The sequence below is a fragment of the Tamandua tetradactyla genome, chromosome 1, assembly GCF_023851605.1.
Source record: "Tamandua tetradactyla isolate mTamTet1 chromosome 1, mTamTet1.pri, whole genome shotgun sequence".
Taxonomy (NCBI): Eukaryota; Metazoa; Chordata; class Mammalia; order Pilosa; family Myrmecophagidae; genus Tamandua; species Tamandua tetradactyla.
The window spans coordinates 54,501,249-54,525,552 of NC_135327.1; the positions used below are offsets into that span (position 1 = coordinate 54,501,249).

Below are 24,304 nucleotides of genomic sequence, written 5' to 3' on the forward strand. Positions count from 1 at the left end.
CACCCAACCACACCCTCTTTCCTGAGGCACAGAACTCAAACTTGGGTTCTTGGCCTCATACTTTGGAAATTTGGCAAAGCTCATGTGAAAAAACAAATTTATTCTCTGAGACTCTAGCTCCAGGTTTCTGTTTTCATCTTGTCCTCCACAGTGTAGCTGAAATAGCCAACAGTCATGAAAGGGCATAGCTGTCAGAAAAGGCACATGGCAGGCAAAGACATGTGACATGTGTAGCTCCTAGTGATTGGGACACCGCGAATCTGATGAGTGGCCAATCTTGAGCCATACCCACATGCTGGTCTTTCTGTCTTGGATAATACCCACCTCTTCCTTTCCTTTCACCTCAACCACCACCTCTCCATTGCCAACCATGTATTCCTCAACCCTACCTATAGCTTTCCTGGTTAACTAATCTGTTAACCTGTATCTTGCAGGGTTTCAGCCCTAAGCCAAATCCCAGTCGGACGGTTGAACTCAATAGTGGGCTAGAGTTGGCTCATACCAATACACAAAGAGTTAATTAATTAAGTAATTCTCAGAGATTTTGTAAGCTGGTTGTTTAACATAGCCATTATTAAAATTTGAGTTAACTTGCAATTACCTAAATTATATTTTTAAAGTAAGGTAATGAATATTCAAAACTCATCCTTCCTTTATTGCTTTACTACATTCTACTATTATATATGCTTTTAAAATTATTCAAGTCTATAATAGCTGTATAGTGGAACTATTATTGCACATCTTTTCCCAACTCAATGACATCATGTTGGCCAGGGTAGGAATATTCACCCCACAGAAATTGGAAAATGCTACAAATCAGGGAATTTTTTCTTTCCAGGAGACAGTTTTAAATCAAGGTTGAACTGAAGAATCTATTTGCAGAGATGTAAGTTGGGTTAAAGTAACCAACTAGAGATACTGAGGCCTCCAGAGACTAGAAACAGAGGGGAGTATGGCACTCTTAGACATGAAGGATAAAGAGAAGAAATAGTGAGAGTCGTTGTCCCAGAAGAATCAATGACTGCAAGAGAAGCAGAGTAGAAGCAAGGAGGGTGCCTGGAGTGAACCCCTCTCTCTCCTCTCCCTGCAGCAGCTAGGAAGCCTGGGTGCCGAAGTCGACAGGTGTCATGGGTAGAGTTCACAGGAGATGGGGTTAGCGTGCAGGACACTCACTGGGGAACACGCTTGGAAGAGAGGGGAAGGAATAGGATTGGAAAGAGAAGTTGGTCTGGGATGTATTCCCCAAAAGGCTTCAGATGAGCTCCAGAGCTGTGATGACCCCTCAAATTTCTCTCAAGTCAGAACAAGGGAGCCTTGTATGCCCGTGAGGGTGGGTCTTTGGATGTGGATGCCCCAGGAAGAGGGCAGGACCCAAGACTGGGCAGTTTTCTTTAGGACAGGCAACTTCCAAAGAAAGCTGGCATCTGTGGTTTGTCTTCTGGCAGCTGGGAGACTCTTTCACTCCTGAAAGGGAAGTCTGGATGGTGCATCACAGTATCCACCACACTGGGGATCAGCTTCCTGGGACTCCAAATCAGACAAAGAAAGATAGAGTGGATCTGGGCGTGGTGGACTGAAGAAATTCAAAAGCCAGCTCTCAGCAGCGGTACCCAACCCTCTGCTCCATGTACCCCCAGAATCCCATTGCAAAGCTTTATCATGGCTCATAACCACAGTATCAGACCAGTGTGTTACTAGTGTGACCCCTATAAGCTCCGGGACCCCAGGGATTGTGCCTGTTGGGTCTTTATCCCATTCTGGCCCAGCCATTAGCAAGGCTTAAGAAATCCATCCTTTATAATAACGGAGAGATCTTAGATACAGAAAAATAAAAGAGTTACCCAGGGAGGAGAAACCAAGATGCTACATGAAGAACTAACCATTATCTTTATGACAAAACTCCCTGGCATATTGCTTTCATCGAGTGATTCATTAAGGTATGTTGGGGGGAGGGTGCTGGAATAAATGCAGTGCTAAGAATTGTCTCGTTACGATGAAATGCAGGGAGGGGAGAAGGGGGTGCCAGGGGTAGACAGTGCAGCTGTGTGGCACAAATAGGAAAAGGATCAGTTTGAGCCCAGGCATCGGATCGTCAAAGGCTTCCCGTGAGCTTCCCCTCCTAAGAGGCAGATAAGGAGCAAAGCATTCAAGGAGCCGACAGAGTGGTCTGCCTTGAAGTCCTGCCTGTCAGTTCTTCTGGCTCGGGCACAGACATGCACCCCCAGCCAGCTTTATGTCATCAGCTCCTCTGTCTCTCATCACCCCCCGAGTGTGAATGGGGCTTTTCTTTCTTTCTTTCTCTTTTTACTTCCTTGGTCTGATGTGAGGGCCAACATTGTTGCCACCTGTAGTCATGTGTTTGAAAAAATACATACGTGCAGCTGGCTTATGGCACTGCTAGTGACTCGAGGGAATTAAATTGAAAAGTACTAACAACAGTGGAAACGATTTGTTTTACCTGGAACCTCTATTTGCAAGGAAAGGAAGGAGTTAGAAGGTAGAGTAGGAAACATAAAGCTTAAATTGAACGTGCATTGTGTACTATGCTAAGCATACTGCAGACATAATCTTACTGAGTCCCCATACAGACCCTATTGATAGATAAAGAATTTCAATATCAGAGGGCATAAGTACCATGCCCAAGGCTACACAGAATCAACTATGATTCCGAAGCCCATATCCATAATTAGTGCTTTGTGCGGTCTCCTAGAAGCCAAGAGCAGATCCAAATGCAAAGAAAGGGAAAGGCAATAACGAGCCCACAGAGCAGCCCATGGAAGAAGCGCATGAGCCCCTGGCCCAGGTAGCGAAGGACCTGTGCTCCTCGAAACTGCGGACATCAGTTGTTCTCTTTTCATTTGGCCAAATGTCATGCTGGCCCATTGCTGGTGCTTCAGCTATCTAGGACTTGAGTTAGAGACAGATAACGCATCAAGCATTTTCCAGGGAAATGACTTCAACCAAACAAAATGTCATAAAACCCTCAACTTATTCTAGTCCAGGTGCCTCCATACAAACTGTTATAGATGTGAGCACAATTCATTTTAAATGGGAAGTTTATCACAAACAGTATTTCAACTAGACAAGGACCTGAATAAATACTGCCACTCAAAAAAAATCCCTCCAGTAGCAGTGTGCTGGAGCCAGTTCATACCACCTTACATGAGTGAAATATTCAATTCACAGGAATTTTTTGCACTGATTAATACATTTAACCATTGTTAAGAGTTAAATTTTATAAGCTTACAATGAAATATCATATTAAAAACAAAAGCTTTAACTACTCAAACCTTATCACTCCTAATTATTTACTATATTTTACTATTATCTCTGAATGGTGAAAATTCTGTGTAATTGTATGCCATTGTGCATCTCTTCCCAATTCCACATTCAATGACATCTCATTGATAGCTTGAAATTGGACAGGTTGGGAATATTTACACCATTGGAATTGGCAAAAACTACAAATCATGGCAGTTTTTGGTTTGTTTGCTTGTTTTTAGGTGAGCCAGTGTTAAATATCTACCAGCACACCACAGCTTTTTTTTTTTTTTTTTTTTTTTTTTTTTTTTTTTTTTTTTAAAGGAAAGACAGATAGAAGGAAGGAAGGAAGGAAGAAAGGGAAACATCTTTAAACATTTTCTTGTTTTATTGTATTTTGTTTTTCCGTTTCTTGTTACATGGGCTGGGGCCGGGAATCGAACCGAGGTCCTCCGGCATAGCAGGCAAGCACTTTGCCCGCTGAGCCACCGCGGCCCGCCCACACCACAGCTTTTTGATGTAGGAAATTGAACCATGGAATTAGGAAGAGCTGCTGCAGATTGTTTTGTGCCTCCAGGAGGTATAAATTGCTGGTAAGGAATATTACTTCTCTACTACTGTTTAACAAGTTACTCCAGAACTTAGGGGCTTAAAGAAATAAATGTTTATTGTGTCTCACAGTTTTTGTAGGTCAAGTATTTGGAGACAGTTTAGCAGGGTGGTTTTGGCTTGAAACCTCTAATGATATTACAACCAAAATGTCTTCCAGGACTACAGTCATCTGAAGTCTTATCTGGGGCTGTAGGATCCACTTCCAAAATGGCTCACTCACATTGCTGGAAAGTTGGTCCTGGTGTTGGTAGGAGACCTAGGTTCTTTCCCACACAAGCCTCTCCACCAGGCTCCTTGAGCTTCCTCACAATATGGTGACTAGCTTCCCTGGAACAAGCAGTGCAAGAGACCAAGACAGAAACCTTGGAGTTTGTTATGATGTAGCCTCAAAAATAATGCATTAGCATCTCTGCCATACTCTATTGGTCACACAGCGCACCTCTGACTCAGTGGAGAAGGATACTACACAAAGGCATAAAAATAACAGAAGTGAGGATCGTTGTCGGCCATCTTGGAGGCTATCTAACACAAGAGGTTATTCAGAAGGAAAGGTAATGAAAATGCTTCCCTAACCCAGTTTTCATTAAACGTGAAGCCTTTGATAGACAGTACAGCGATTCCTGGTGTAGGGATAACTGAGTGTGAGGGTTTAGGCAATGATGATAGTGTTTGTCAACAGAATGAAGCTCATTAGCCACCTTTATGGTTCCCAAAAGTTTAAGATGTATGCCTGGCATTAAAATCCTGCGGAAGCTCAAAGAGTACTCTCTGCTACCTAGTTTTGTATCTGTTATCATGAATAAGGTGATGGATAAGCAATTATAAAAAGCCAGTGCTCAAGCAATCACTACTGAGCCTTATATCAGCAAACAAAACAGAAGGAGAAGGTACTGTTATAACAAAGGCTCATTTTGCAAATGAGAAAACCTAGACTGGGAGAGACTTGATGTCATACATGAGTGGTAGGACCATCACTAAAAACTAGGGCTGTGATTGCAAACCCCAGGATCTTCTTTAATAATGAATATTCAAATCATCACATATTGAACGTTTGGTACAATTGCCTCCTCCCCACCCCCATGGTTGTATGAGATTATAAGACCACACAGGAATAAAGAACACACACGTGGTGCTGTGAACAATGAAAATGGTTTGGAGATTAAACATACATGGACCTACCACTCTCTAGTTACATGACTTACATCAAGTCACCTCTCTAAACTTCTCTGGATATATTCTGCTTGAATGTATTCTGCTTGAATATATCCAGAGAACAGATAATAAACAGGATAATTCATCTGCAAATATCTATTTAGTAACAACTATATGTAAGACACCGTGCTAAACATAGAAGTAGCTATCTAGTTGGGAACACAAAGCATGAAAATACCAAAATAAACAAACAAAAAATATATGGCTAATATCAGGTAGGGTGACAAAGGTATATGAACAGCTGTTATTGCTTCTGTATCACTTATAAGCAATTGGGAATCAATCTACTTATTCCTTTTCTGAACAAATACTGCCTATTCTCCTGCTCTCCATTTTATGGCTAGAAGTTCTAAAACAATAAGCAGATTTTCAGTACAATAATACAAGAAAGTATTAAGTAAAGTCATACAGTAAAATTTTTCACCTTGCCTAATATACCATGCCAAGCATGGTATTCACAATTTTGACCAAATTATCTCTAGAATGGACTTCAGCTGTTCTTGGCCAATCTTAATAGAGAAAAACCAACAATGACAGCAAACACCCAATCAGAAATTGGGGGTAACTAAGCCTCCCATCACATCATTTCTGTCGAAGGATCAATGCATGACCACATTTGATGTATGTTTCTATTTAAAGATATATTATCTAACATGTATGTTGATTCATTAACACTGAGCTCATGGCCACCAGCACTATAACTCATTGTGGAATAAAGCTTACCAAACACGTATTTTCTTAAGGCAAATCACAGCCCTCTTGTTCTTAGTAACCCTAGGCAGCACTTTCAACACTATGTTTGAGGGCCATCTTAAATAGCAATATCACTAACTAAAAGTATAAAAATGTGAAAAAAAAATGTGGCACTAAATCTACCGCAAGAAGGACACATCTATAGTATGAGCTGAAACAAGAGGGCAGAGCCTAACCTTGCTCAACCTCAGCTGGGAATACACGCATGGGGCGGTGCAACTTTTTTGCTGTATGTCCATGTACAACTTGCGGAAGCTACATGAATATCGATTTTGGGCTTACAAATAAATTTTAATGAGGGAGTAAATTCACACACATAGAAATATGTGATGAAATCAGGAACTGGTTTTCTCTTCCTCAAAGCACAGGTAGAAAAGGAAGAAGGGAAACAAAGAAGGAAGGAAGGGAAGTTGATTAAAACCTACTAAGTCTCATACACTTCATTTTCTTTCATCTTCATTCTGTAACTGAGGAAATATAGATTGCAAAGGGTTACAGGTTTTTCTGAGGATCACACCACTGGCTAGTAGTAGAGCTGAATTGCCCTCTAATCTTTTTATTTCTCCACAAATCAGAGAAATGGGTTTGGTAGACAGGTCACAAATTCTTTATGAGAAATTCTTTGCTCCAGGATGATATACAAACAAACTCTATGCTGGCTTAGCTGCCTCTCTCTGCTGGCATTTTCCTCAACCCTTGTCCATAATATTCTCCAGTAAGTTGGTCAAAACCCATATCATTATTGGTATCACCATACATGGAATATTTTCACCTAACGTAGTCAGTCTTCACCATTAAAGGACAGCAATTGCATAAATAAGGCAAAACATCAGAAAGTCTTTTTAAAAAAAACAAACTCCTTTCTAACTTTGGAAAATGTATTTACCACAGACTGGAAATTCCAAATAATGTTGGTCTTAGATTAATTCCAAGGAAACTTTGAACCCATGAGAACTCTCTAACACCCAACAGCGGGAAGTAGCCTAGAGATACTTCAAGAGGACGTGAGCTAGGATTAAAACTGTACCATAGATAATCTACAAAGTGGATGAATCACCTGGAGTTTAAAGTGAAGCTAAAATTAGAAAACCCCACACTCCTGGGTTTCTAATGAAGCATATTGTAACTCAATACTTTGCCATCATGTTCACACTCAAAATACAAGAAAACTCTCTCATGTCAAGGTGAAAATAGTATATCCATTTGGATTGCAAGGATTGTTTCTGGTTTTCAATGCTTAATAATAAATCATGAAAATGATTCACCATCGTTAATATTCTGAATCTGAAGGGAAAAAATTAATAAATCTACATCCCATAAGAGATCTTTGGGAACACTCCAGTTCTACAGAAAAATGTATGGCATGGTAAATTCCAAACATAATTTACTAAGCAACCATCAGTACATTTATTCCTATGGGAGAAAACACACTTGTTGATATTTCCTTCAGACATGGAAAAATGAACTCTTTACTCAGAAGCAAAGCAGTAAAGTACTAGTATTTAATGACTTTAATTCAGAAGCTAATTTTGGCACTTATAAATTTTTTTAAATAGAACCAATATTTTGAGTTTAAGGAACGTAAATCCAGACTCCTCTTGTAAAATCAGTTTACCTAGAGCCAAGCCAAACTCTTTAACAGAATAAAGTAGATGTGCTAAGACCTAATCTTTAAACCAATCCTAACACACCCTTTAAATTTTAGCAAGAATTCCAGCATGTGAGCTATAAAATGGAATCGTTTCAAGAGTTGCTTCGTTTATACTTGGCGGTAATAAATATCTTCTCTTTGCAGAATCTCACCATATACAATTCAAAGGCAGGAAGAAAAAAAAATACCTGAAAGGCTAATTACAGAGCTGGATAGATACATGATAAAGCATTAAAATAAATGAGATAGATGAATTATCAAAGGGCCAAACTGAAGACTGATGAACCGTATTTAGTACACTAATCCCAACTGTTTATTTTGCATTCTTCTGGTCTTTAAAGATGACAGGTTGTGATCAATTGCTTCCCTTGAAGGCTGGCTGCTTTCCTACCCTAGCATTTAATTTCTGTTTGATGTTCTCCACTTTGTGTCAATGTATGAACTATTGTTAAGATATATAGCAATGATTAAAATAATCCATCCATCTGCTCATAATTAAAGACCAAGTTAAATGTAATGACAACTTTATCTAGCAAGTTAGCTATCATCTAAAAAAGGAAGTCGGCACCTCCACAACTTCTCCAGCAAACAACTTACTCTAGTTGGTAGCTCAAAGATTTTCTTTCCTAGAATAGGGATTTTAATCAAGGATGTTACTGGCAAAATGAAATAGAGAACAGATAGAAATAGCTCTAATTTCTTTTCCAAAAAAACAAATATGTTGCTAACAAGCTGAAAAACTGGATGAGAGAGAAGTGGGTTTTCAGTCAATGGTTTAAAATTAACCAGTCACAAAGATAAGATAGAAGCAAATACCTAAATAAGAAAGGAAGGAAGAAAGGAAGGGGGTCAGGGGGAGAGAGGGAGGGAAATGTGACCACTTTTATGGTGAAGTAATTGCTGAATGCACTGCTATTTTAACATGAAGCACAAATCTCTCAGAGTATTTTTAACTTATTGCCATCCGAGAATAAACAGAACACTCTTGTTATATTTTTAAATAAAGTTTTGAACACAAAAATCAGGGAAAGTACTAAAAATATGCTCCCATATTTTCCACCACCCTAAAATAAATCTGATTACTTTTTCACATTTTATTTGATAGTTTCCTGCTTTTTCTCAACTAGATATTCACACACACACGTGTGTGCAGTTCTATTACAAAAGTAGAATCATACTACCACATGCTATTCTGAAAGCTGCCTTTTTCATACAATATGACATATTTTCAATATATTAAAGAATTTTAAGAACCAAACCAGCAATTTTGTTTTTATTTTTATTTTTCATTTAGTTTTTATTTTATTCTCCTGGGTATTTTGGAGAAGATACTCAGGAGAATACAGAAACAAAATCTGGTCTCAAATATTCCTTGATCATCCTCTGATTTGTACAATTTGACCAGCTATCTAAAGAGTTAAAGACCAAAATGAAAATGCTATAGAAATATGCCTGAAAAAGTATTTTCACATTTGGCATAATCACAATTGACCATCATAAATTCAATAGAATTGCTCACCAGTAAATAGCTAATAAATAACCTCATTTAAATGGCTTTGCCAAGTCATTTGAGTAAGCTGCTTTAGATTTTAAATTAAGTTTTCCATTTAAGGTAATGCTTGAATGTGTATCTTCTGGAGACTAAGAAATCAAAACTTGGAAACCCACCAGAAAATATTCTAATTTAATTCATCAAAGGAATTAATATAAGAGTATTTTACTTAGGAGCTTAACAGTTAAAATGACTAAGTATAAAATAATTACAGCAAGAATCATACCTAACATACTATTTTGAATTAAGAAATGTTTATTCTTAATAAAGAAATGTTTATCGATAATTGAAAACCTGCCTTATTTTTGCTTCCAAATGTTTTCTATTAGTACTTAGGGACTAAACTAAGGTGGCCCCAAGAATTTAGAAATAATAGCCCTTCTTAGGAGTTAAATGTAATTATAACAAACTATAGTCAGTGCATAGTTAAGTCACCTGAACATCTCTCAGACCAACAGGATTTGACTATAATCAGATGGAATAGATTAATACATTCAAAGAATGAATGTGTCAATCAAAGTTTGGATTGATTAGACAGGAAGGTTTATTGTCAGTGCCCGGCAAAGCACAGTCCAAGAGAGAGAAGTCCCAGCCCTCAGAGTTGGTGTGCTTCTAATCCCAAAGGTAAGGTCATCCCTAGTAGAGAAATGGAGGCAGCCAGTAAATTTCATTATATCTGGCCCAATTGTTAAAGCTACTTGTAGTGTGTAGTGGAGGCACCAATTACCTTGGCCTTCTGTTTATCATTTGCTTCTCCAACTCCCCTATTTCTGATGCCCTAATCCTAAAACAACCTTCATATTCCCAACACAGCCAGTTACAGGAAAGAGATGGAACTGACCCTGTAACCCTGAGCATTTTTGGTCTATACAGCAGGGATTTTGTATGGTAAATGAATACAGTGAGGAACCACATAACTTCATGGTAGGGAAAAAAACATGAGCTGTTCATAACCTCCATTATCGTGGTCCGTGTGACAGCTCTATTTCCCATAGATTAAAAAATTATTATTCTTAGCTTCATGAAGTTTTAGACATAAAGAGCAAATGTCTTGAGGCCTGATGACCTCTGGGATAGTTAGGATATTGGGTCATTCAAAGGCCTGGGCAACCTCCCATTAGAAATTTCTCTTCAATTTCCCTCCCCTAATATCTATACACATACAAGCTCAGAAGGACCATCTGTCAGCATTTATGGGCTTGCATTTGAGATGACACATACAAGACTGAATTAGGACATTTTAAGAGACTACCGACATTAAAACTGGAGCATATTCAACACAAATGAAGTATTCTCACTTCCAGTTACATGGTGGGAGGATGAAATTGGGTTCATGGGTAAATTTTATACTTTGAGTTTTGTAAACTACAAGTGTGCAGTGGAACTACCATACCCTCAAATCGAGTTTGTACCTGCCTCACACAAAGAAGCTCTTCAGGGCTCTATCCAGGAGGCTGGGACGTCCCTGAGAAGTTAGACACCTGTTAGCAATTGGGAACTTGAGGGAGAGCTGTCACAGTTCAGATGGAGAGGATGGGATGGCACGCCAAACTGGACCACCGTAAGTGTTGAGGCAAAGCCGAGGACCTTGTTAGGAATAAGTCAAGGACACTACAGGAGCGTACACAGATAGGAGCATAAGACAAAGGCTTCAGTCACTCTGTAGGTATTACAGCTAAGCAGCAACTAAGCTCTGCCCCAGGCCACAGGAAATGCTCTGTGCCCTTTGAGGGGTAAGATGGTAGAATAACATGAGCTGGTGAAAATGACACTTTGTTGTCCTCAGTACTCACCTTGTCCACGCCCAGTGTGAATTCAGTAAGATTCAAAGGCTCCCTTAAAAACAGTGGAACTCACCCTGTCTACCAAAACTTCCCATTCTGAGGCTTTATTCTTTAATTTAAGCCTACGAATCCTATTAAAATGAAACTATCCAAGGCTGGGTTCAAATTTAATCTGGTATCTTCAATATGTAATTCAATGGGACTGGAGAGCAACCGCTCATTAGAGTGGGAGTGCTTGGTTCTCCTGAGCTGCTATCACAATGGATTGGCTTAAAGAGCAACTTATTGGCTCACAGTTTTGAGGTTAGAAGTCAAAAATCAAGGCTTCAGCAAGGTGATACTTCATCCCCAAAGTCTGTAACGTTCTGGTTCTAGCTGATGGTTATTCTTAGGGTTCTCTGGTTTGCAGCCTTCCTCCTATCACATGACAATATCCTCTCCTTTCTTTTCCTGGTTCCATTGACTTCTGGCTTCAAGCTCCTCTCCTTGGCCTTCTGAACTACTATCACAAGTTCCACACGATGGGTTGGCTTACCCAACAGGAATTTATTGGCTCACAGTTTGGGAGGCTAGAAGGCTTACTTTCTCCTGGGGTTGGTAGCATTCCAGTGCTGACTAACCACAATCCTTGGAGTTCCTTGACTTTGCCATCACAAGGCAATATCCTCGCCTTTCTCTACCAGGTCCCCACTGACTTCAGGTTTCCAGTCGTCTCCACGGCTTTCTCTGACTAGGTCTGAATTTATTCTACTTATAAAGGACTCCAGTAATCCAGATGAAGGCCCACCCTCATTAAGCTGGGCTACACCTTAACTAAAAGTAGCATCTTCAAGAGACCCTACCTACAATGGGCTCACCCCCACAGGAATTATGATTAAGGATATGTCTAAGTTAGGGTACATAATTCAACCTACCACAGGGACTTCATAAATGATAAAGAAAAGCCTTTCTGTGGGTTGAGGACCAGAGAACGGAATCACTCTCCCAAGGAGAAGTAGAGAGTGGTCTCTAAAACCACATAGGCACGGAGTAGTCTCTCCTTCACAATGTTTTGAACAGAATCAGACTTGACATTCTGAATTCATTTTCCAAAACTGCTTATAACAGAAATGACATTGGTGAATCATTTTTCTTCTGATTAACACTACAACATCATGATTTTGAATAAAAATAGCAATCCTCCTTGGTCACAGAATGAAGTATTTTGCTCATGTTCTTCATGTGATAGAATGAAATGCTAAAATATTTTGGAGTGGTCTGAGTTCATTACAATTATTATTCACCCTGAAAGCTTGGAGAGGGGCAGGTGACATGATCAAACTTGTTTCAGCTTAAACTGAGCTGCAACTTTGCATAAACCAAAGTCCCCAAAGATAAACGGCTAATAATTCAACTCCTTGCTCAGTTTAAAAGACCAATGTATGTTTAATCATTTTTTTAAATGCAAAGGCAGCATCTAAAAGAAAATTTTAAAGAGTTAGTCAGGTGAATAAATGCAGACAAAGAAGGAGGCTTCATTTGTCCAAACCAATCATTTCATCAAGAAGTACAAAAGAGCAGTCCAATGGAAAAGTAGATCTTTCACATCAGAGTTTTCAACCTAAGTTATTTCCTTACCCTCCTCAAGCCAAATTTTAACCCACTTTCTTAAATGCTCGCCAGCACCAGCAAGTATATCAGAACTTTTTAAAAAGACAGTGCATTCTAACACAATGTAGAAACCGTGTTGAGTGGGTTTTTAACAACAGTGTCTTCTGTTATTTTTGACAATGCCACAGCAGGAAGAAACAATGGCACATGTACGAATTATGTTTCTGTTTAAATTTCCTTCCCAAATGTATGATTTAAGCAGTCCTTTCTGCCTTAATGACAGACATTCAGTAAATGAAAGTTGCTTATATTTCTCAAGTTCATTTGAATCTCTGGCAAGAAGTCAAACTTTCCAAATATTCTTATAAAGAATCATCTCAAATCAAACAAAATGCATAGACAATCAAATGAAGGTATATGAAAATGCATAAAGAGCATCTAGATAATTTGTTAATTACCTGATATTTAATACTCCAGTTATACCATAAATTCCATGTGATACACATTTCAAAACTAGTGTGCACAATATTACACTAGAACATGTTAATACTGAGTTTTAAAGATAAATAATTCCTCTCAAATCAAAAGAGCTAAATTTCCTAAACATTACATACCCTCATTTTCTTTCATCACTATAAAAGCCACAATTTTAAGAAAATACTTCCACAAACAAACATTCCTCATTATTATTTCCTATCTGGAAAAAAAGAAATATTATAAAATTCCTCTTCTAAAAGCAGGCCAGACAGTACTAGGTAGATTGGATAAGTTTTCAGATTAGTGTCTAGACATGAAATTCTGAACTTTACCATTTCAACCTTTTTTATGAATGGATTGATACATTCAGAAATGCAAATAAATATGGCCTCTATGCCTCCAAGATATACAGAGGCAGAAAATGAGAAAAAAAATCACCAAGGAGTGACATCAGTCACACCAGAAACTGGCCCACGAGGTCTAATTAGGGAGTCGAAGATGGTTTATATTTTAAAGGACCGGATGATTAGAAATAGAGGGTGAGCTTTATTTATGCACATTCATTAGCATTTCCTGAATAATGTAAACTTTACATTCCAAGTTAGAAAGGCGGCTATAAATGAGACTTCTGATTCTCCAGAAGAGATTTAAAAATCTATTCTGGCCCTAGCCATGGGATCAAGGCGACAGTGTACTACATTATTCCTCTCGCTAAAGCCACTGTACTTTGCCTGTGTCCAGTTAGAAAATATGGTTAGGATCAGTCAACCCAGATGCCAGTGCACACATTCCACGTAAGAGCAGTTGAGAAAAGCACCACAGTGGTGCTTTTCTCAAGAGATTACACGGAGATGGTGAGTTGGGGTACCCTGGAGTCCCCCCCTCTCAGTGCCAGCTTTATGAACAGGAACTGGGATGCTCAGGGAGTAAACTTTGTCAGTAAACAGTTACCAAAAATGAAAAGGATACACATGGACAGTAAAGTGTACCAGGGAGTTATTCTTTCAAACCCTAATTTTGAAAACTGCTACAACAATGCAGATCAAACATCCACAGGTTGAGAAATTGGAATTAAATGTAAAGACTGTCACATTCGATTGAAACAAGTATTGTTTCATAGGAAGCTTCAGAAGAATAAACTTTTAACAAGGAAGACAATTTTTTAAATTAAAATTTTCTTGAAATTGCAGACAGCTATAAAATGCACTAAAACATATTTTGAATTATATGAAATTTTTGAATTACATATAAATGTACAATTCATTGAGCAACCTTCTGTTTTTTGTACAGCCTCCACAAGTTCAGGAAATGTCAGAGGAAACATTAAAATGCCATTGCTAAGTTTACTTTTTTAAAGTTAAATTCAGAGTTATAGGAAACTGTTTTGTACGTGTCTCAGTTTTCCAGGCTTTTATGACAAACACCACACAGGGGGGTGGCTTGAGCAAGGAGGAGTTTTGGTCTCACGGTTTTGGAGGCTGGAAGGCTTCCTTCTGGGGACTGTGGCATTGCAGTGCCAGGTGACCACAGTCCCTGGGGTTCCTTGGCCTGGATCCCCACCTCATGTCACCTGATGATGTCCTCTTGACTTCCGCCTTCAGGCCCCACCATGTGGCTCTTTCACAATGTCTGAATTTCTTCTGTTTGAAAAGACTTAAGTCATCTGGATTAAGGCCCCTTCTCATTCCGTTGGGGCACGCTTTCTCAAAAATAACATCTTCAAGAGGTCTTACAATGGATTCAAATCCACAGGATTGTAAATTAAGAACTTGATTTTTTTTTCTGGGGTATATAGCTCAATATACCACAGTAGGACGATTTAAATCTATTTAGCAAAATTGCTCCTCACAAATCATCACCTCTGCATGTACTAACATTGATACTTCAAAATAATTAAACAGACATTGTCCCAATGCTGTCACCGTGTAGTACTCTTAACAGTTCCAGACACAGTTGCCTTAGCAGAAATATCCTTCCCAAAATGAACAATTATAAAAAATTATTTGTGATCTTGCATTTGCCAAGAGCAATTGACAGCAATTTCAATTTTATCAATTGAAAATGAAATTTCTATAAATTTTGTAGAACTTTTGGTGACTTAATAAATGAATCTGCAGAAGAGTAAATGAGAAACATCTTGCGATCAAAGAAGATATCACATTTTAAAGTATTATTTATCATCTTAAAAAGTATAGCCCCAAAATATTATTTTTTGCAATTTGTAAATTTTTGTTCCTTTTTACCCATCACTTTTACCCTTACTTCATTTTATAAGTAGTACCATATTTTTATTTTTTGAATTTTTATTTTATTTTATTATTATTATTATTATTTTTTTGCATGGGCAGGCACTGGGAATTAAACCTGGGTCTCCAGCATAGCAGGCGAGAACTTTGCCTACTGAACCACCATGGCCCACCTAGTAATACTGTATTTTTAAAGGAAAAAGCTTTATACATTACTTTAACTGTACTTTTTTCCTGCTTTTTGAACATTTATGAACTTGCAGAAGCTGTACAAAAACAAGAAAGTTGCCTAATGAATTGTACATTTTTATGTAATTCAAAAATTTTAGTACCAATGAATTTCTATTAAAGTTCTAGAAATAGAGAAAAGAGTCATGAAGCCTCAGATTAAAATAAGTCATTGAGGCCTGGGCAGAATGAATAAAATAGACCCATATCTAAACATGATATGGAAAAAAAATTCAGAAAACCAAAAATAAAGTGAAAACTCAAATGTTTACCAGAATTAGAAGTGTTGGAAATGTTTAACCTACTCAGAAAAAAGAATGAGGTTTATATTGGACTTTTCATCAGCAATATCAAATACAAGAAGATCATAAAACAATGCTTTCCAGGATCTGAGGGAAAATCGTGTTGAGCTTAAAAACACTAACATGAGCCGAAATGTCATTCAAGCATAAATATGAAAAAAAAATGGCAATTTATAGTCAGATAGTTTACTATCATTGAATGTACTACCAAAGGACATGCTCTAGCAAGAAGAAAATTAAATGCAAGTGAAAAGGGTCAACTATAGTGACCAATTGTTTGTGTTGATTGAAAAATTTTTAGTAAGGACCTAACCTTTTAGATGATAACTCTGAAAGAACATGTGATAGGATGATGGAATGGAGAAAGTTAGGGGGAAAAGATGACATCATTGGAAGATCATAAGGAGAGGAGACAGTGGAAAGGAGCAAGTGTGAACTAAGTTTCTTGTGTTGTTTGTAGGGTGAAATAAATGCAGACTAATTCTACCTATTGATGAAAAGACAAGAGTTTAATAAAGTCCATTAAAAATGTAAGGATAGGCACTCAAAGACTCAAAATAAAGTATCAACTCTCAAACTACTGAGGGAGAAAAATGAATCAAAGAAACTTTGGTCAATCCAAGATTACCAGGAAAGGAAAGGAAAAAACAACCAAAATTCAAATGTAAAACACAAAATAAAAAGCATGAATGAATCTAAACATGTTGCAAATGTAACAGGTTATTTATGTCCTGTTAAAGGACATAGACTCTCAGGTTAAATATCTTAAAACTTTAGCTATATGTTGATTACAAGACACTCCTAAAACTAAACAACAAAGGTTAAAAATAAAGAGATTAAAAGGAAATTTCATGTAGGACAACTGTGGCTCAGTGGCGGAGTTCTCGCCTGCCATGTTGGAGACCCGGGTTCGATTCCCAGTGCCTGCCCACGTAAAAAAAAAAAAAGGAAATTCCATGTAAATATTATTAAAAAGAAAGCCTAAATTATACTATTAATATCAAACAATAAAATTCCAAAGTCCTCATTTTCTATATATAAAATATATATTCATATGTAATTATGCCTTATATGTCTGAAAAATTGCTTTTCCCTCACTATTGAATCAATATTTTGATGGACATGAAAATTTATCTTGATATTTATTTTCCCTCTGAAATTTAAAGATATTAGCCACTTCTTGTTGCTAATAAGAAATCTGTACCTTATTAATTGTCATTTCTTTATAGATAATCTATCTTTCCTCTCTTTATCTTTTACATTTTTCCCTTTATTCTTGATGTCATAAATCTTTGCTGCAATGTACCTACATTTAGACTTGTAATTATCCTGGTCAATATTTACATTACTTACATCATCTATGGATGAGTGCCTTGTGTTAAACTCTGAAATATTTTTAGATGTTTTCTTATCAAATTTTCAAACTTTCATCCCATTCCTTTTATCTTAGTAGTAGACTGAGTTATCTCTCAGTGTGTTCTACATGGTTTTCAACACATCTTTTTGTTCAGCTGTCTGGATGCATTTTTCATAGTGTCTTTCAATTCACTACAGTCTATTCAACTTGATGCACGCTAAGCTTTCTCTAATGTTGACAATTTTTTTTCATTTAAAATTGGTTCTATTCTATATCTAACCTTTTAAAAACTCTTGAGTTCTTAACTTTTTTACTAAGCTCATGGAAGTTACTCCTTTATTTAATCATAAAATAACATCATGGAAATTTTTCCCTTAAACAACCTAAACATGCTTGTTTGGGTCTTTGTCAAACTGCCCCACAAAATATATAGCACCTGCAATAAATGTGTATTCTAATCACTGATTTTGGAATTACATTTCTTGGTGTATTTTTGGAGTTTTATTTGCAGGTTCTTTGAGTAAGAACATTTTTTTTTCTTCTCTGTCTACTGTCTCAAAACTTTGTATTAATCACAATTAAATAAGCTCACCACCTCACTAACTTAATGAAATAGAGGTTTATTTCCTTCAGAGGCAATGGTTCAGTGAGGTTTCAATGGATGAGCTCCATCCATCTTGTGTCTCCATCCTCCCTTCTAGATCCTCAAGTTCTCTCCATTCAGCAAGCAGGTATAGAAAGAGAATAGAGAGTCACTCATGGTAGGTTTTATGGATCAGGTTTTCTGCCTACATTCCATTAGTGAGAGCTTTCATATGATCCTATATACCTGCTAGGGATGCTAGGAAACAAATTAGAGAATTTGCCAAGAAAAAGAAAAGCATATCTTAGCATGGCATTGTTTTCTGGTGTCATATTCTTTGTAGATATCAGGGATTTTATCCATCAGTCACTGACCGAATGTTTGTTCCCTAACCCAAGGCTGTTTTGGCGTCCTCAGCTTTCCCCAGATCCACAGCTTGCTAATTGCTAAAGCCCCTTGGAGTAGTCTGTTGGCATTTTATAGTTAACTTTCTTACCCGACTGAAGAAGCTTCACCACTCCCCCAGGTTCACACTGTGAGTTTGGCCCCAGTCCCCACCTGTGCCTCAGGGCCCTGTTAGTCCCTAAGCCGATGCCAGCAAGTGGGAATGGGCTATTGATGGGCATTGTTCTCTAAGTCCACGTGAGGTTTGGCTGTGGACAGGAAAGATGCTCCCAGAGGACAAGACCAGATGACATAGCGGACAAGGGATGAGAAGAATCTTTCCTGAGAAAAGAATTAGGGTCTCCCTATTGACAGGCCAGGGAAGTCGCTCCAATGCCAGGACAGGGATCCAAGCTATTCATGAAGAGCAGGTGAAAATATATGTTATGGACTGGGAGCCATTGCCTCATTTCCCATACTTTCCTTTCCTCAATGGGAGTTTGTACTGCAATTGGACTGCCGTCTCTACATCACTGTCTGCTGTATATTAGCAGTACGGGGATGGATGTCTCAGGAGAACTCTTGATTATAGGTCTCCTGACTATGAGATGCTACATATGGGCCTGCATCCCAAATGGTAATCTTGGATTTGAAGAAGGATGCAATAATTGGATTAGGTTTTGTTTTCCTTTAGTGTTGCATTCATTTTATGTATGCTTAGAAACTTCTGAAAATATATATGAGAAGAAGGATATAAATAGATGCTGTATAACCAAAGGGGTTACCTGCAGTGAAAATCTCTTGGCTGACTGTCCAATCCTTAACCCTCCCTTTCCTGTGGGGTTTCATGTGATTTAGGGTAAGTCATTCCACCGACAAGTCCCAGTATGGTAAGCCTGACCTAAGCTAAAATAATCCAATACATTCCATCTTCCTGGTCACAGTAATTAGTTCAGAGGTAGCATGTGGCTTAGCATGATCCAAGTGGAGTGAATCTCAGGACTTCGTCTGAGAATTCTAGGACACAGTGACCTTCTCTTCCTCTAAATGAATGTTCTGCAGATATGAGACTTGAAACTACTGCAATGATTTTGCTAACAAGAGAATTCAAACCCAAAATATATCAACACATGGGTGTGTTGCTCAGAGAACTGTAAATAAAAAGAGCAGGGCTTCTGATCCAATTTTCCCTGTTTCTGTACTTTTTAATTATGTGAGTTTAACTTCCCTTTATTGTTAAACCAATTGCAATTCTAATGGTAATATTGCCAGATTTGCAAATAAAAATAGAGGATACCCAATTAGATCTGAATTCATATAAATAATAATAAAATATTGGGGGCATACTAACACTTTAAAAATTATTCACTGTTTACTTGAAATTCAAACTTAAAGGGGTGTTCTGTATTTTATTACAAGCACTGTAAGTGATACAAAACTAAATGATCATCAACAGGATAACAACTAATGAAGTTATAACATATTTAGTATCTCAAAGGAATGAAGGAGACCCCACATTAAGCATTTATCCTAATGTAGAAAGATCTACAAGGCATAATTTGTGGGTAAAACAAGCAAGTCACATAACAGAATGTAAAAGTAAACCTTTTATGTTGAAAAAAAGAAAACATGAAACAAAACTACGTGTTTTAATAGTCACAGATATTGGGATAAAAATACATGAAAATGTCCTAGAAGGAATGAAACAAAACTCAGAAATTGTGAAAACTTGTTTTGATTTTAGAACCCTTGTTTTGCCTTTCCCTATACCAGAAACTGAAGTGGCTTAATCTCACCTGTCATTTGGGGGTGCCCCCTCTCAGTATTTGGGAGAACTCTCACACTTCACAAGAATTTGTCCTTCACTCCATTTAGCTTGGTTCAATGTCACCCTCCCAGAGAGACCTTCCCCCACTATCTAATCTCAAACGCTGTATCCTCTCACCCTGCTTTAAATTCTTCTAGCACAGTATCACATCCTTAAATTATATTATGTGTTTATCTGTTGTTACTCACTATAAATAATCATTAACTGTTTATTGTTAACAACCACATTTAAGTGTGGGCCTACACCCTGCATTTCATCAATATATATCCATGTGTAACAATGACAAAAAGTGCAGTGATGAATGATGTAGGGGTCCCTGTGTCTACAAGAAGGATCCGCATCTACTTGGAATGGCTTAAAAGGCAGGACCAGACAGTGCTATTCCCATACACTAGGTGAAACCAGCAAGGCATCTCCCTGACAGTCAGTGGGCTGATATGTATTGGACAGATCATCCACGGCATCCTGGAGTCCATCCTGACTGGCTTCCTTTGGCTGGAAATGTTGACCCTGATGAAATGGAAAATACTTCTTAAAGAGGCAGCCCTTTAAAGTTCCTAACTGACATCCAAATTTTAACAATGGACCCTCGAAACAGGTCTAACAAGTGAAGAGGGAGGTTAAAGGTGGCTTATAGAGAGGGAACTCTCATGAAGGAAGAGATAAGGGAGATAGAAATGAAATAGGCAAGCAGTCAGGATCACAATTTGTCCAGGGTCTGCCATGTTCTTGTAATACAGGTATGTTCTTAAGTATAATCCAGTGTTAATTATGCTAACTGGCACTCTCACTGACTCTAAAAACTAAGCACGACCAGTACATAGACTGTTTTGCCATGAATAAAGACTCACCATTCATCATATGATCAACTTCACTAGGAAATTAACTCCCAGTACTTCCTCAGGGTCTACTCTGACTCTCACTGAAATCCGCAAACCCTTTGACAAGGTGTTATCGTCTGTAGAACACCAATTACATTCTATTTTTCTTTGTTCTAGAACATGGCGGTAGCTTTCAGCATCCTCAGTGGCTAGCACAAGGCTTTTGTCACACATGTGAATCCCAAAAGAATTACGAAGCTGATTTTCAACTTTCATGAATGGATTCTATCAAATCCAGGAAACCTACCTACTTAGGCCTAATTGGATGAAGACACACTTGTACACAGAAATCACTCATATTCATGGATATCATGGAAGCATATTGGGCAAACATAATACATCATATCGTCATTGGCAACAAAGGTAAAAGATGAGAGAATTTGTTCCATTAGTTGCTAATCAAAGACACAAATAAATGCCAAAGCAAAGAATTTTAGATCTTAAACCACAGAGGCCAAATCCATAGGCTCCTTGAAAATGAACCAAATCTAGGGGGAGGGGAACAATAAAATGATTTGATCTTTTAAAATCTGCATAATCATAAATCATTTTGAATAGCTAAGTTTCAGGTTTTCCAACACACAATAATATATATATATGCTATATAATATATATATGTTGCTACCTTGTTTCCTGATAAAGAATAAAATAAAATGTAGAGACTGTTTTGAAATCTTTAAAATGGCAGTTCTTTTTAGAAAGTTCACTAAATTAAAATAAAAAGTTATAGATCCAGCTAGCCCTGATTTCTGTATATAAATTGTTGCCAGACTTTGTTGGCACTTGGGAGTGATCACAAAATAGATGCTATCTGTGTTTATATGCAATTTCACATCTTTTCATGAATTTGGGGACTATATGCTTTAAGAAAAAAATAACACTTTAAGTATCAATTGAATAAAAATTACTGTGCAATTTTAAGCAGAGCTAGAAATGTCACTGTTGAGCCTGATATGGTGGCCTTGTGCTTCAATGTCCAGCAAAGCTTGTAAACAGAGGAAAAAGAAAAAGTACATATAATCCCTGACAAACTTCAAAGGAGGAAATTTAGATCCCTTTTTGCTTGAATTTTTTTTTCATTTCCTAAAGCAGATTCCCTTATCCATAATACAAAAATTTACAGAATGCGGATATGACAGGTCTTTGGTCCAGCTAAATGAAACCCAGAGGAGATTGCCTGCTGCCAAAGAAAACACTCAGAAGAACTCTTATCAGTTCCAGGACAGACTTATTATAGTATTTCCGCTAAATTTTCAAAATTGTAAGTACCACACCATTGAGAAGAAGAAAAACAGCTGAGTAACTACAATAGGGCTACATTTTTAAAACAGTATTCATGCTTAATGCCTGGGCTATTTGATAATTCTCTTAAATCCAGCTCAGCTAGGAAAACACTCCAAGTGGGCATCTCATTCAGAAAGCTCCATAAATAATTTACTGACCCAAAGTACCAAATAAGTTTTGATTTTAGAATAATATCAGTGATCTTTCCTTTCAATATAAAATGTTTTCTTATGTAAAAATAAATTCTTAAGTAAGTTTTGGTAACTATCTGCAAAAAATTTTTCCTCCAAGTACTTTTAGATTCTCTTTAATCACAAACGAAATAAGTCATCCAAGAAGAAAATAGTGCCAATAAAAAATGATACAGAGAGATGAAGCTTTTGTCCACAAAATGGCCTACCAAGAAGGTTTAGTGCAACTTTGTTTTTAATATTCCAAAACTGGGAACAATTCAAATGACCATCAGTTGAAGAACAGATAAGCAAACTATGATACATCCTCCCAAAGAAATACCAAAGTCAACAATAAACAAGAATTAACAAAAAAAGAATAAACTATTGATACATACAACATGGATAAATATAAAAATATATATATCTTAGGCTAAGCAAAAGAAGCAAGACACAAGGAGTACATACTGTATCATTGTATTTATATGAAGTTCAAAAACAGCCCAAACTATTGCATGGTGTTGGAAATCAGAATAATGGTTCCTTGGTGGAGAGTAGGAGGCAGGAAAAGGAATTAACTGAGAAAGAGCACAAGGGAATTTTCTAGGGTCCTGAAGCTGTTTGAAATCTTGATTGTGGTGGTGATTACATTTGTCAAAATTCACTGAGCTATGAACTAAGATTTGTGATTTTACTATATGTAAAATATACCTCAATAAAATACTGTTAGCATAAAAAAATACATGACAAAAAAAGGAGCTAGGTGAGACAAGTACAGCGGAAAGCTGATAGTTGTTAAAGCTTCATTTGGATATATGGACTATATGGCATCATTCACTATTTTTATAACATTGTAATTAAAGCAAAATAATAGAGTCTAATAAAATAACTAAAAGCTAAAACAAAAATTATGACAATGAAATGGTCTTTTAATGATCTGAAAGTATAATTTCTGGTCTCCATTTAACCTACAACTTAATTACAGCAATTTAAGAACTTGAGGTTAATAAGAAAGGAAACATTCCATTTAATTTTCGTAACCTGCATGAAGAAGCACCCAACAGGCACAGTCAATTCTTAAAAAAAAAATTATTATCAGGAATCAGTTTCTTTCTTCTAAGTCTTTAAACCAAAAAGGAAGTGAAGATGCAGAATGAATTTCGAGAAATTATTTCATTAGACCCTTTATCCTCAGGGCAGCTTTCCACTGCCACGCAGTGCAGTTACACCACACAAGCTCTTCCCTACATCCAGCCAAAATCAAATCAATCCAGCTTTAATTGAAGCCCCCATTGTTCTGGGCCCTTTGGGGAGGATCCCATACATAAAATATAATATTATTATTCAGCCGTAAAAAGGAATGACGTTCTCATACCTGCAACAACATAGATGAAGGCGTCACGTTGAGTGACATAAGCCAGACACAAAAGGACAAAAATAGTAAGAGCTCGCGGATATGAAATCATTAGAATAACCTAATTCATAGAGTTGGAAACTAGAATATAGATTACAAGGGGCCAGGATGGGAGAAGGGAATGGAGAGTTAATGCTTAAACTGGGCAGAGTTTCTATTTGGGGTGATGGAAAGGTTTGGTAATGGATGGTAGCACAACATGGTTGTAATTAACAGCTCTGAGTTATATATATGTATATATATTCAAATATGGTTAAAAGGGGCAAATTTGGGGTTGCATATACATTGCCAGCTTAAAAATTTAAAAATAACTGTACAACACAAACAGTGAACCCTAATGTAAACCATGAACTATAGTTAATAGGACAATTATAAAAAATGTTCTTTCATCAATTGTAACAAATGTACTACACTAGTGCCAGGGGATAATAGTAGGTGGTGTATGAGAACTCTGTATTTTATGCATGATTTTTCTGTTAACCTACAACTTCTCTAATTAAACACACACACACACACAAAAGCTTTTGAGCCTTAGATAAATAGATTATGATAAATTCAAATAATATAATATAATACCCCTGTTCAATTTAATGTTGCAGAAGAATATTTAAAGATAAGTATGATAGAAAGATAAGTACAATACAATGTTAAATGAAAAAGCAGCCTGAAAATGTCTGGTTCTCTTACTATAAAACATAATATAAATGATGTTTCATATGATACATGGTATTTAAA

At 37.1% G+C, this 24,304-nt stretch overlaps 1 long non-coding RNA gene across 5 annotated transcripts in view; it reads right to left on the minus strand.

Annotated features, from left to right (window-relative positions):
- The window catches only part of LOC143684355 (uncharacterized), a 139,982-nt gene extending 119,198 nt beyond the window's left edge, over positions 1 to 20,784 (minus strand). For 4 of the 5 annotated variants that reach the window (XR_013176004.1, XR_013176005.1, XR_013176000.1 and 1 more), the window contains exon 1: positions 20,672 to 20,784. This is a non-coding gene — a long non-coding RNA (uncharacterized LOC143684355). The remainder of the gene's footprint in view (positions 1 to 20,671) is intronic. The other variant, XR_013176012.1, reaches the window with a different exon arrangement.
- Between the last annotated feature and the right edge of the window lie 3,520 nt (positions 20,785 to 24,304).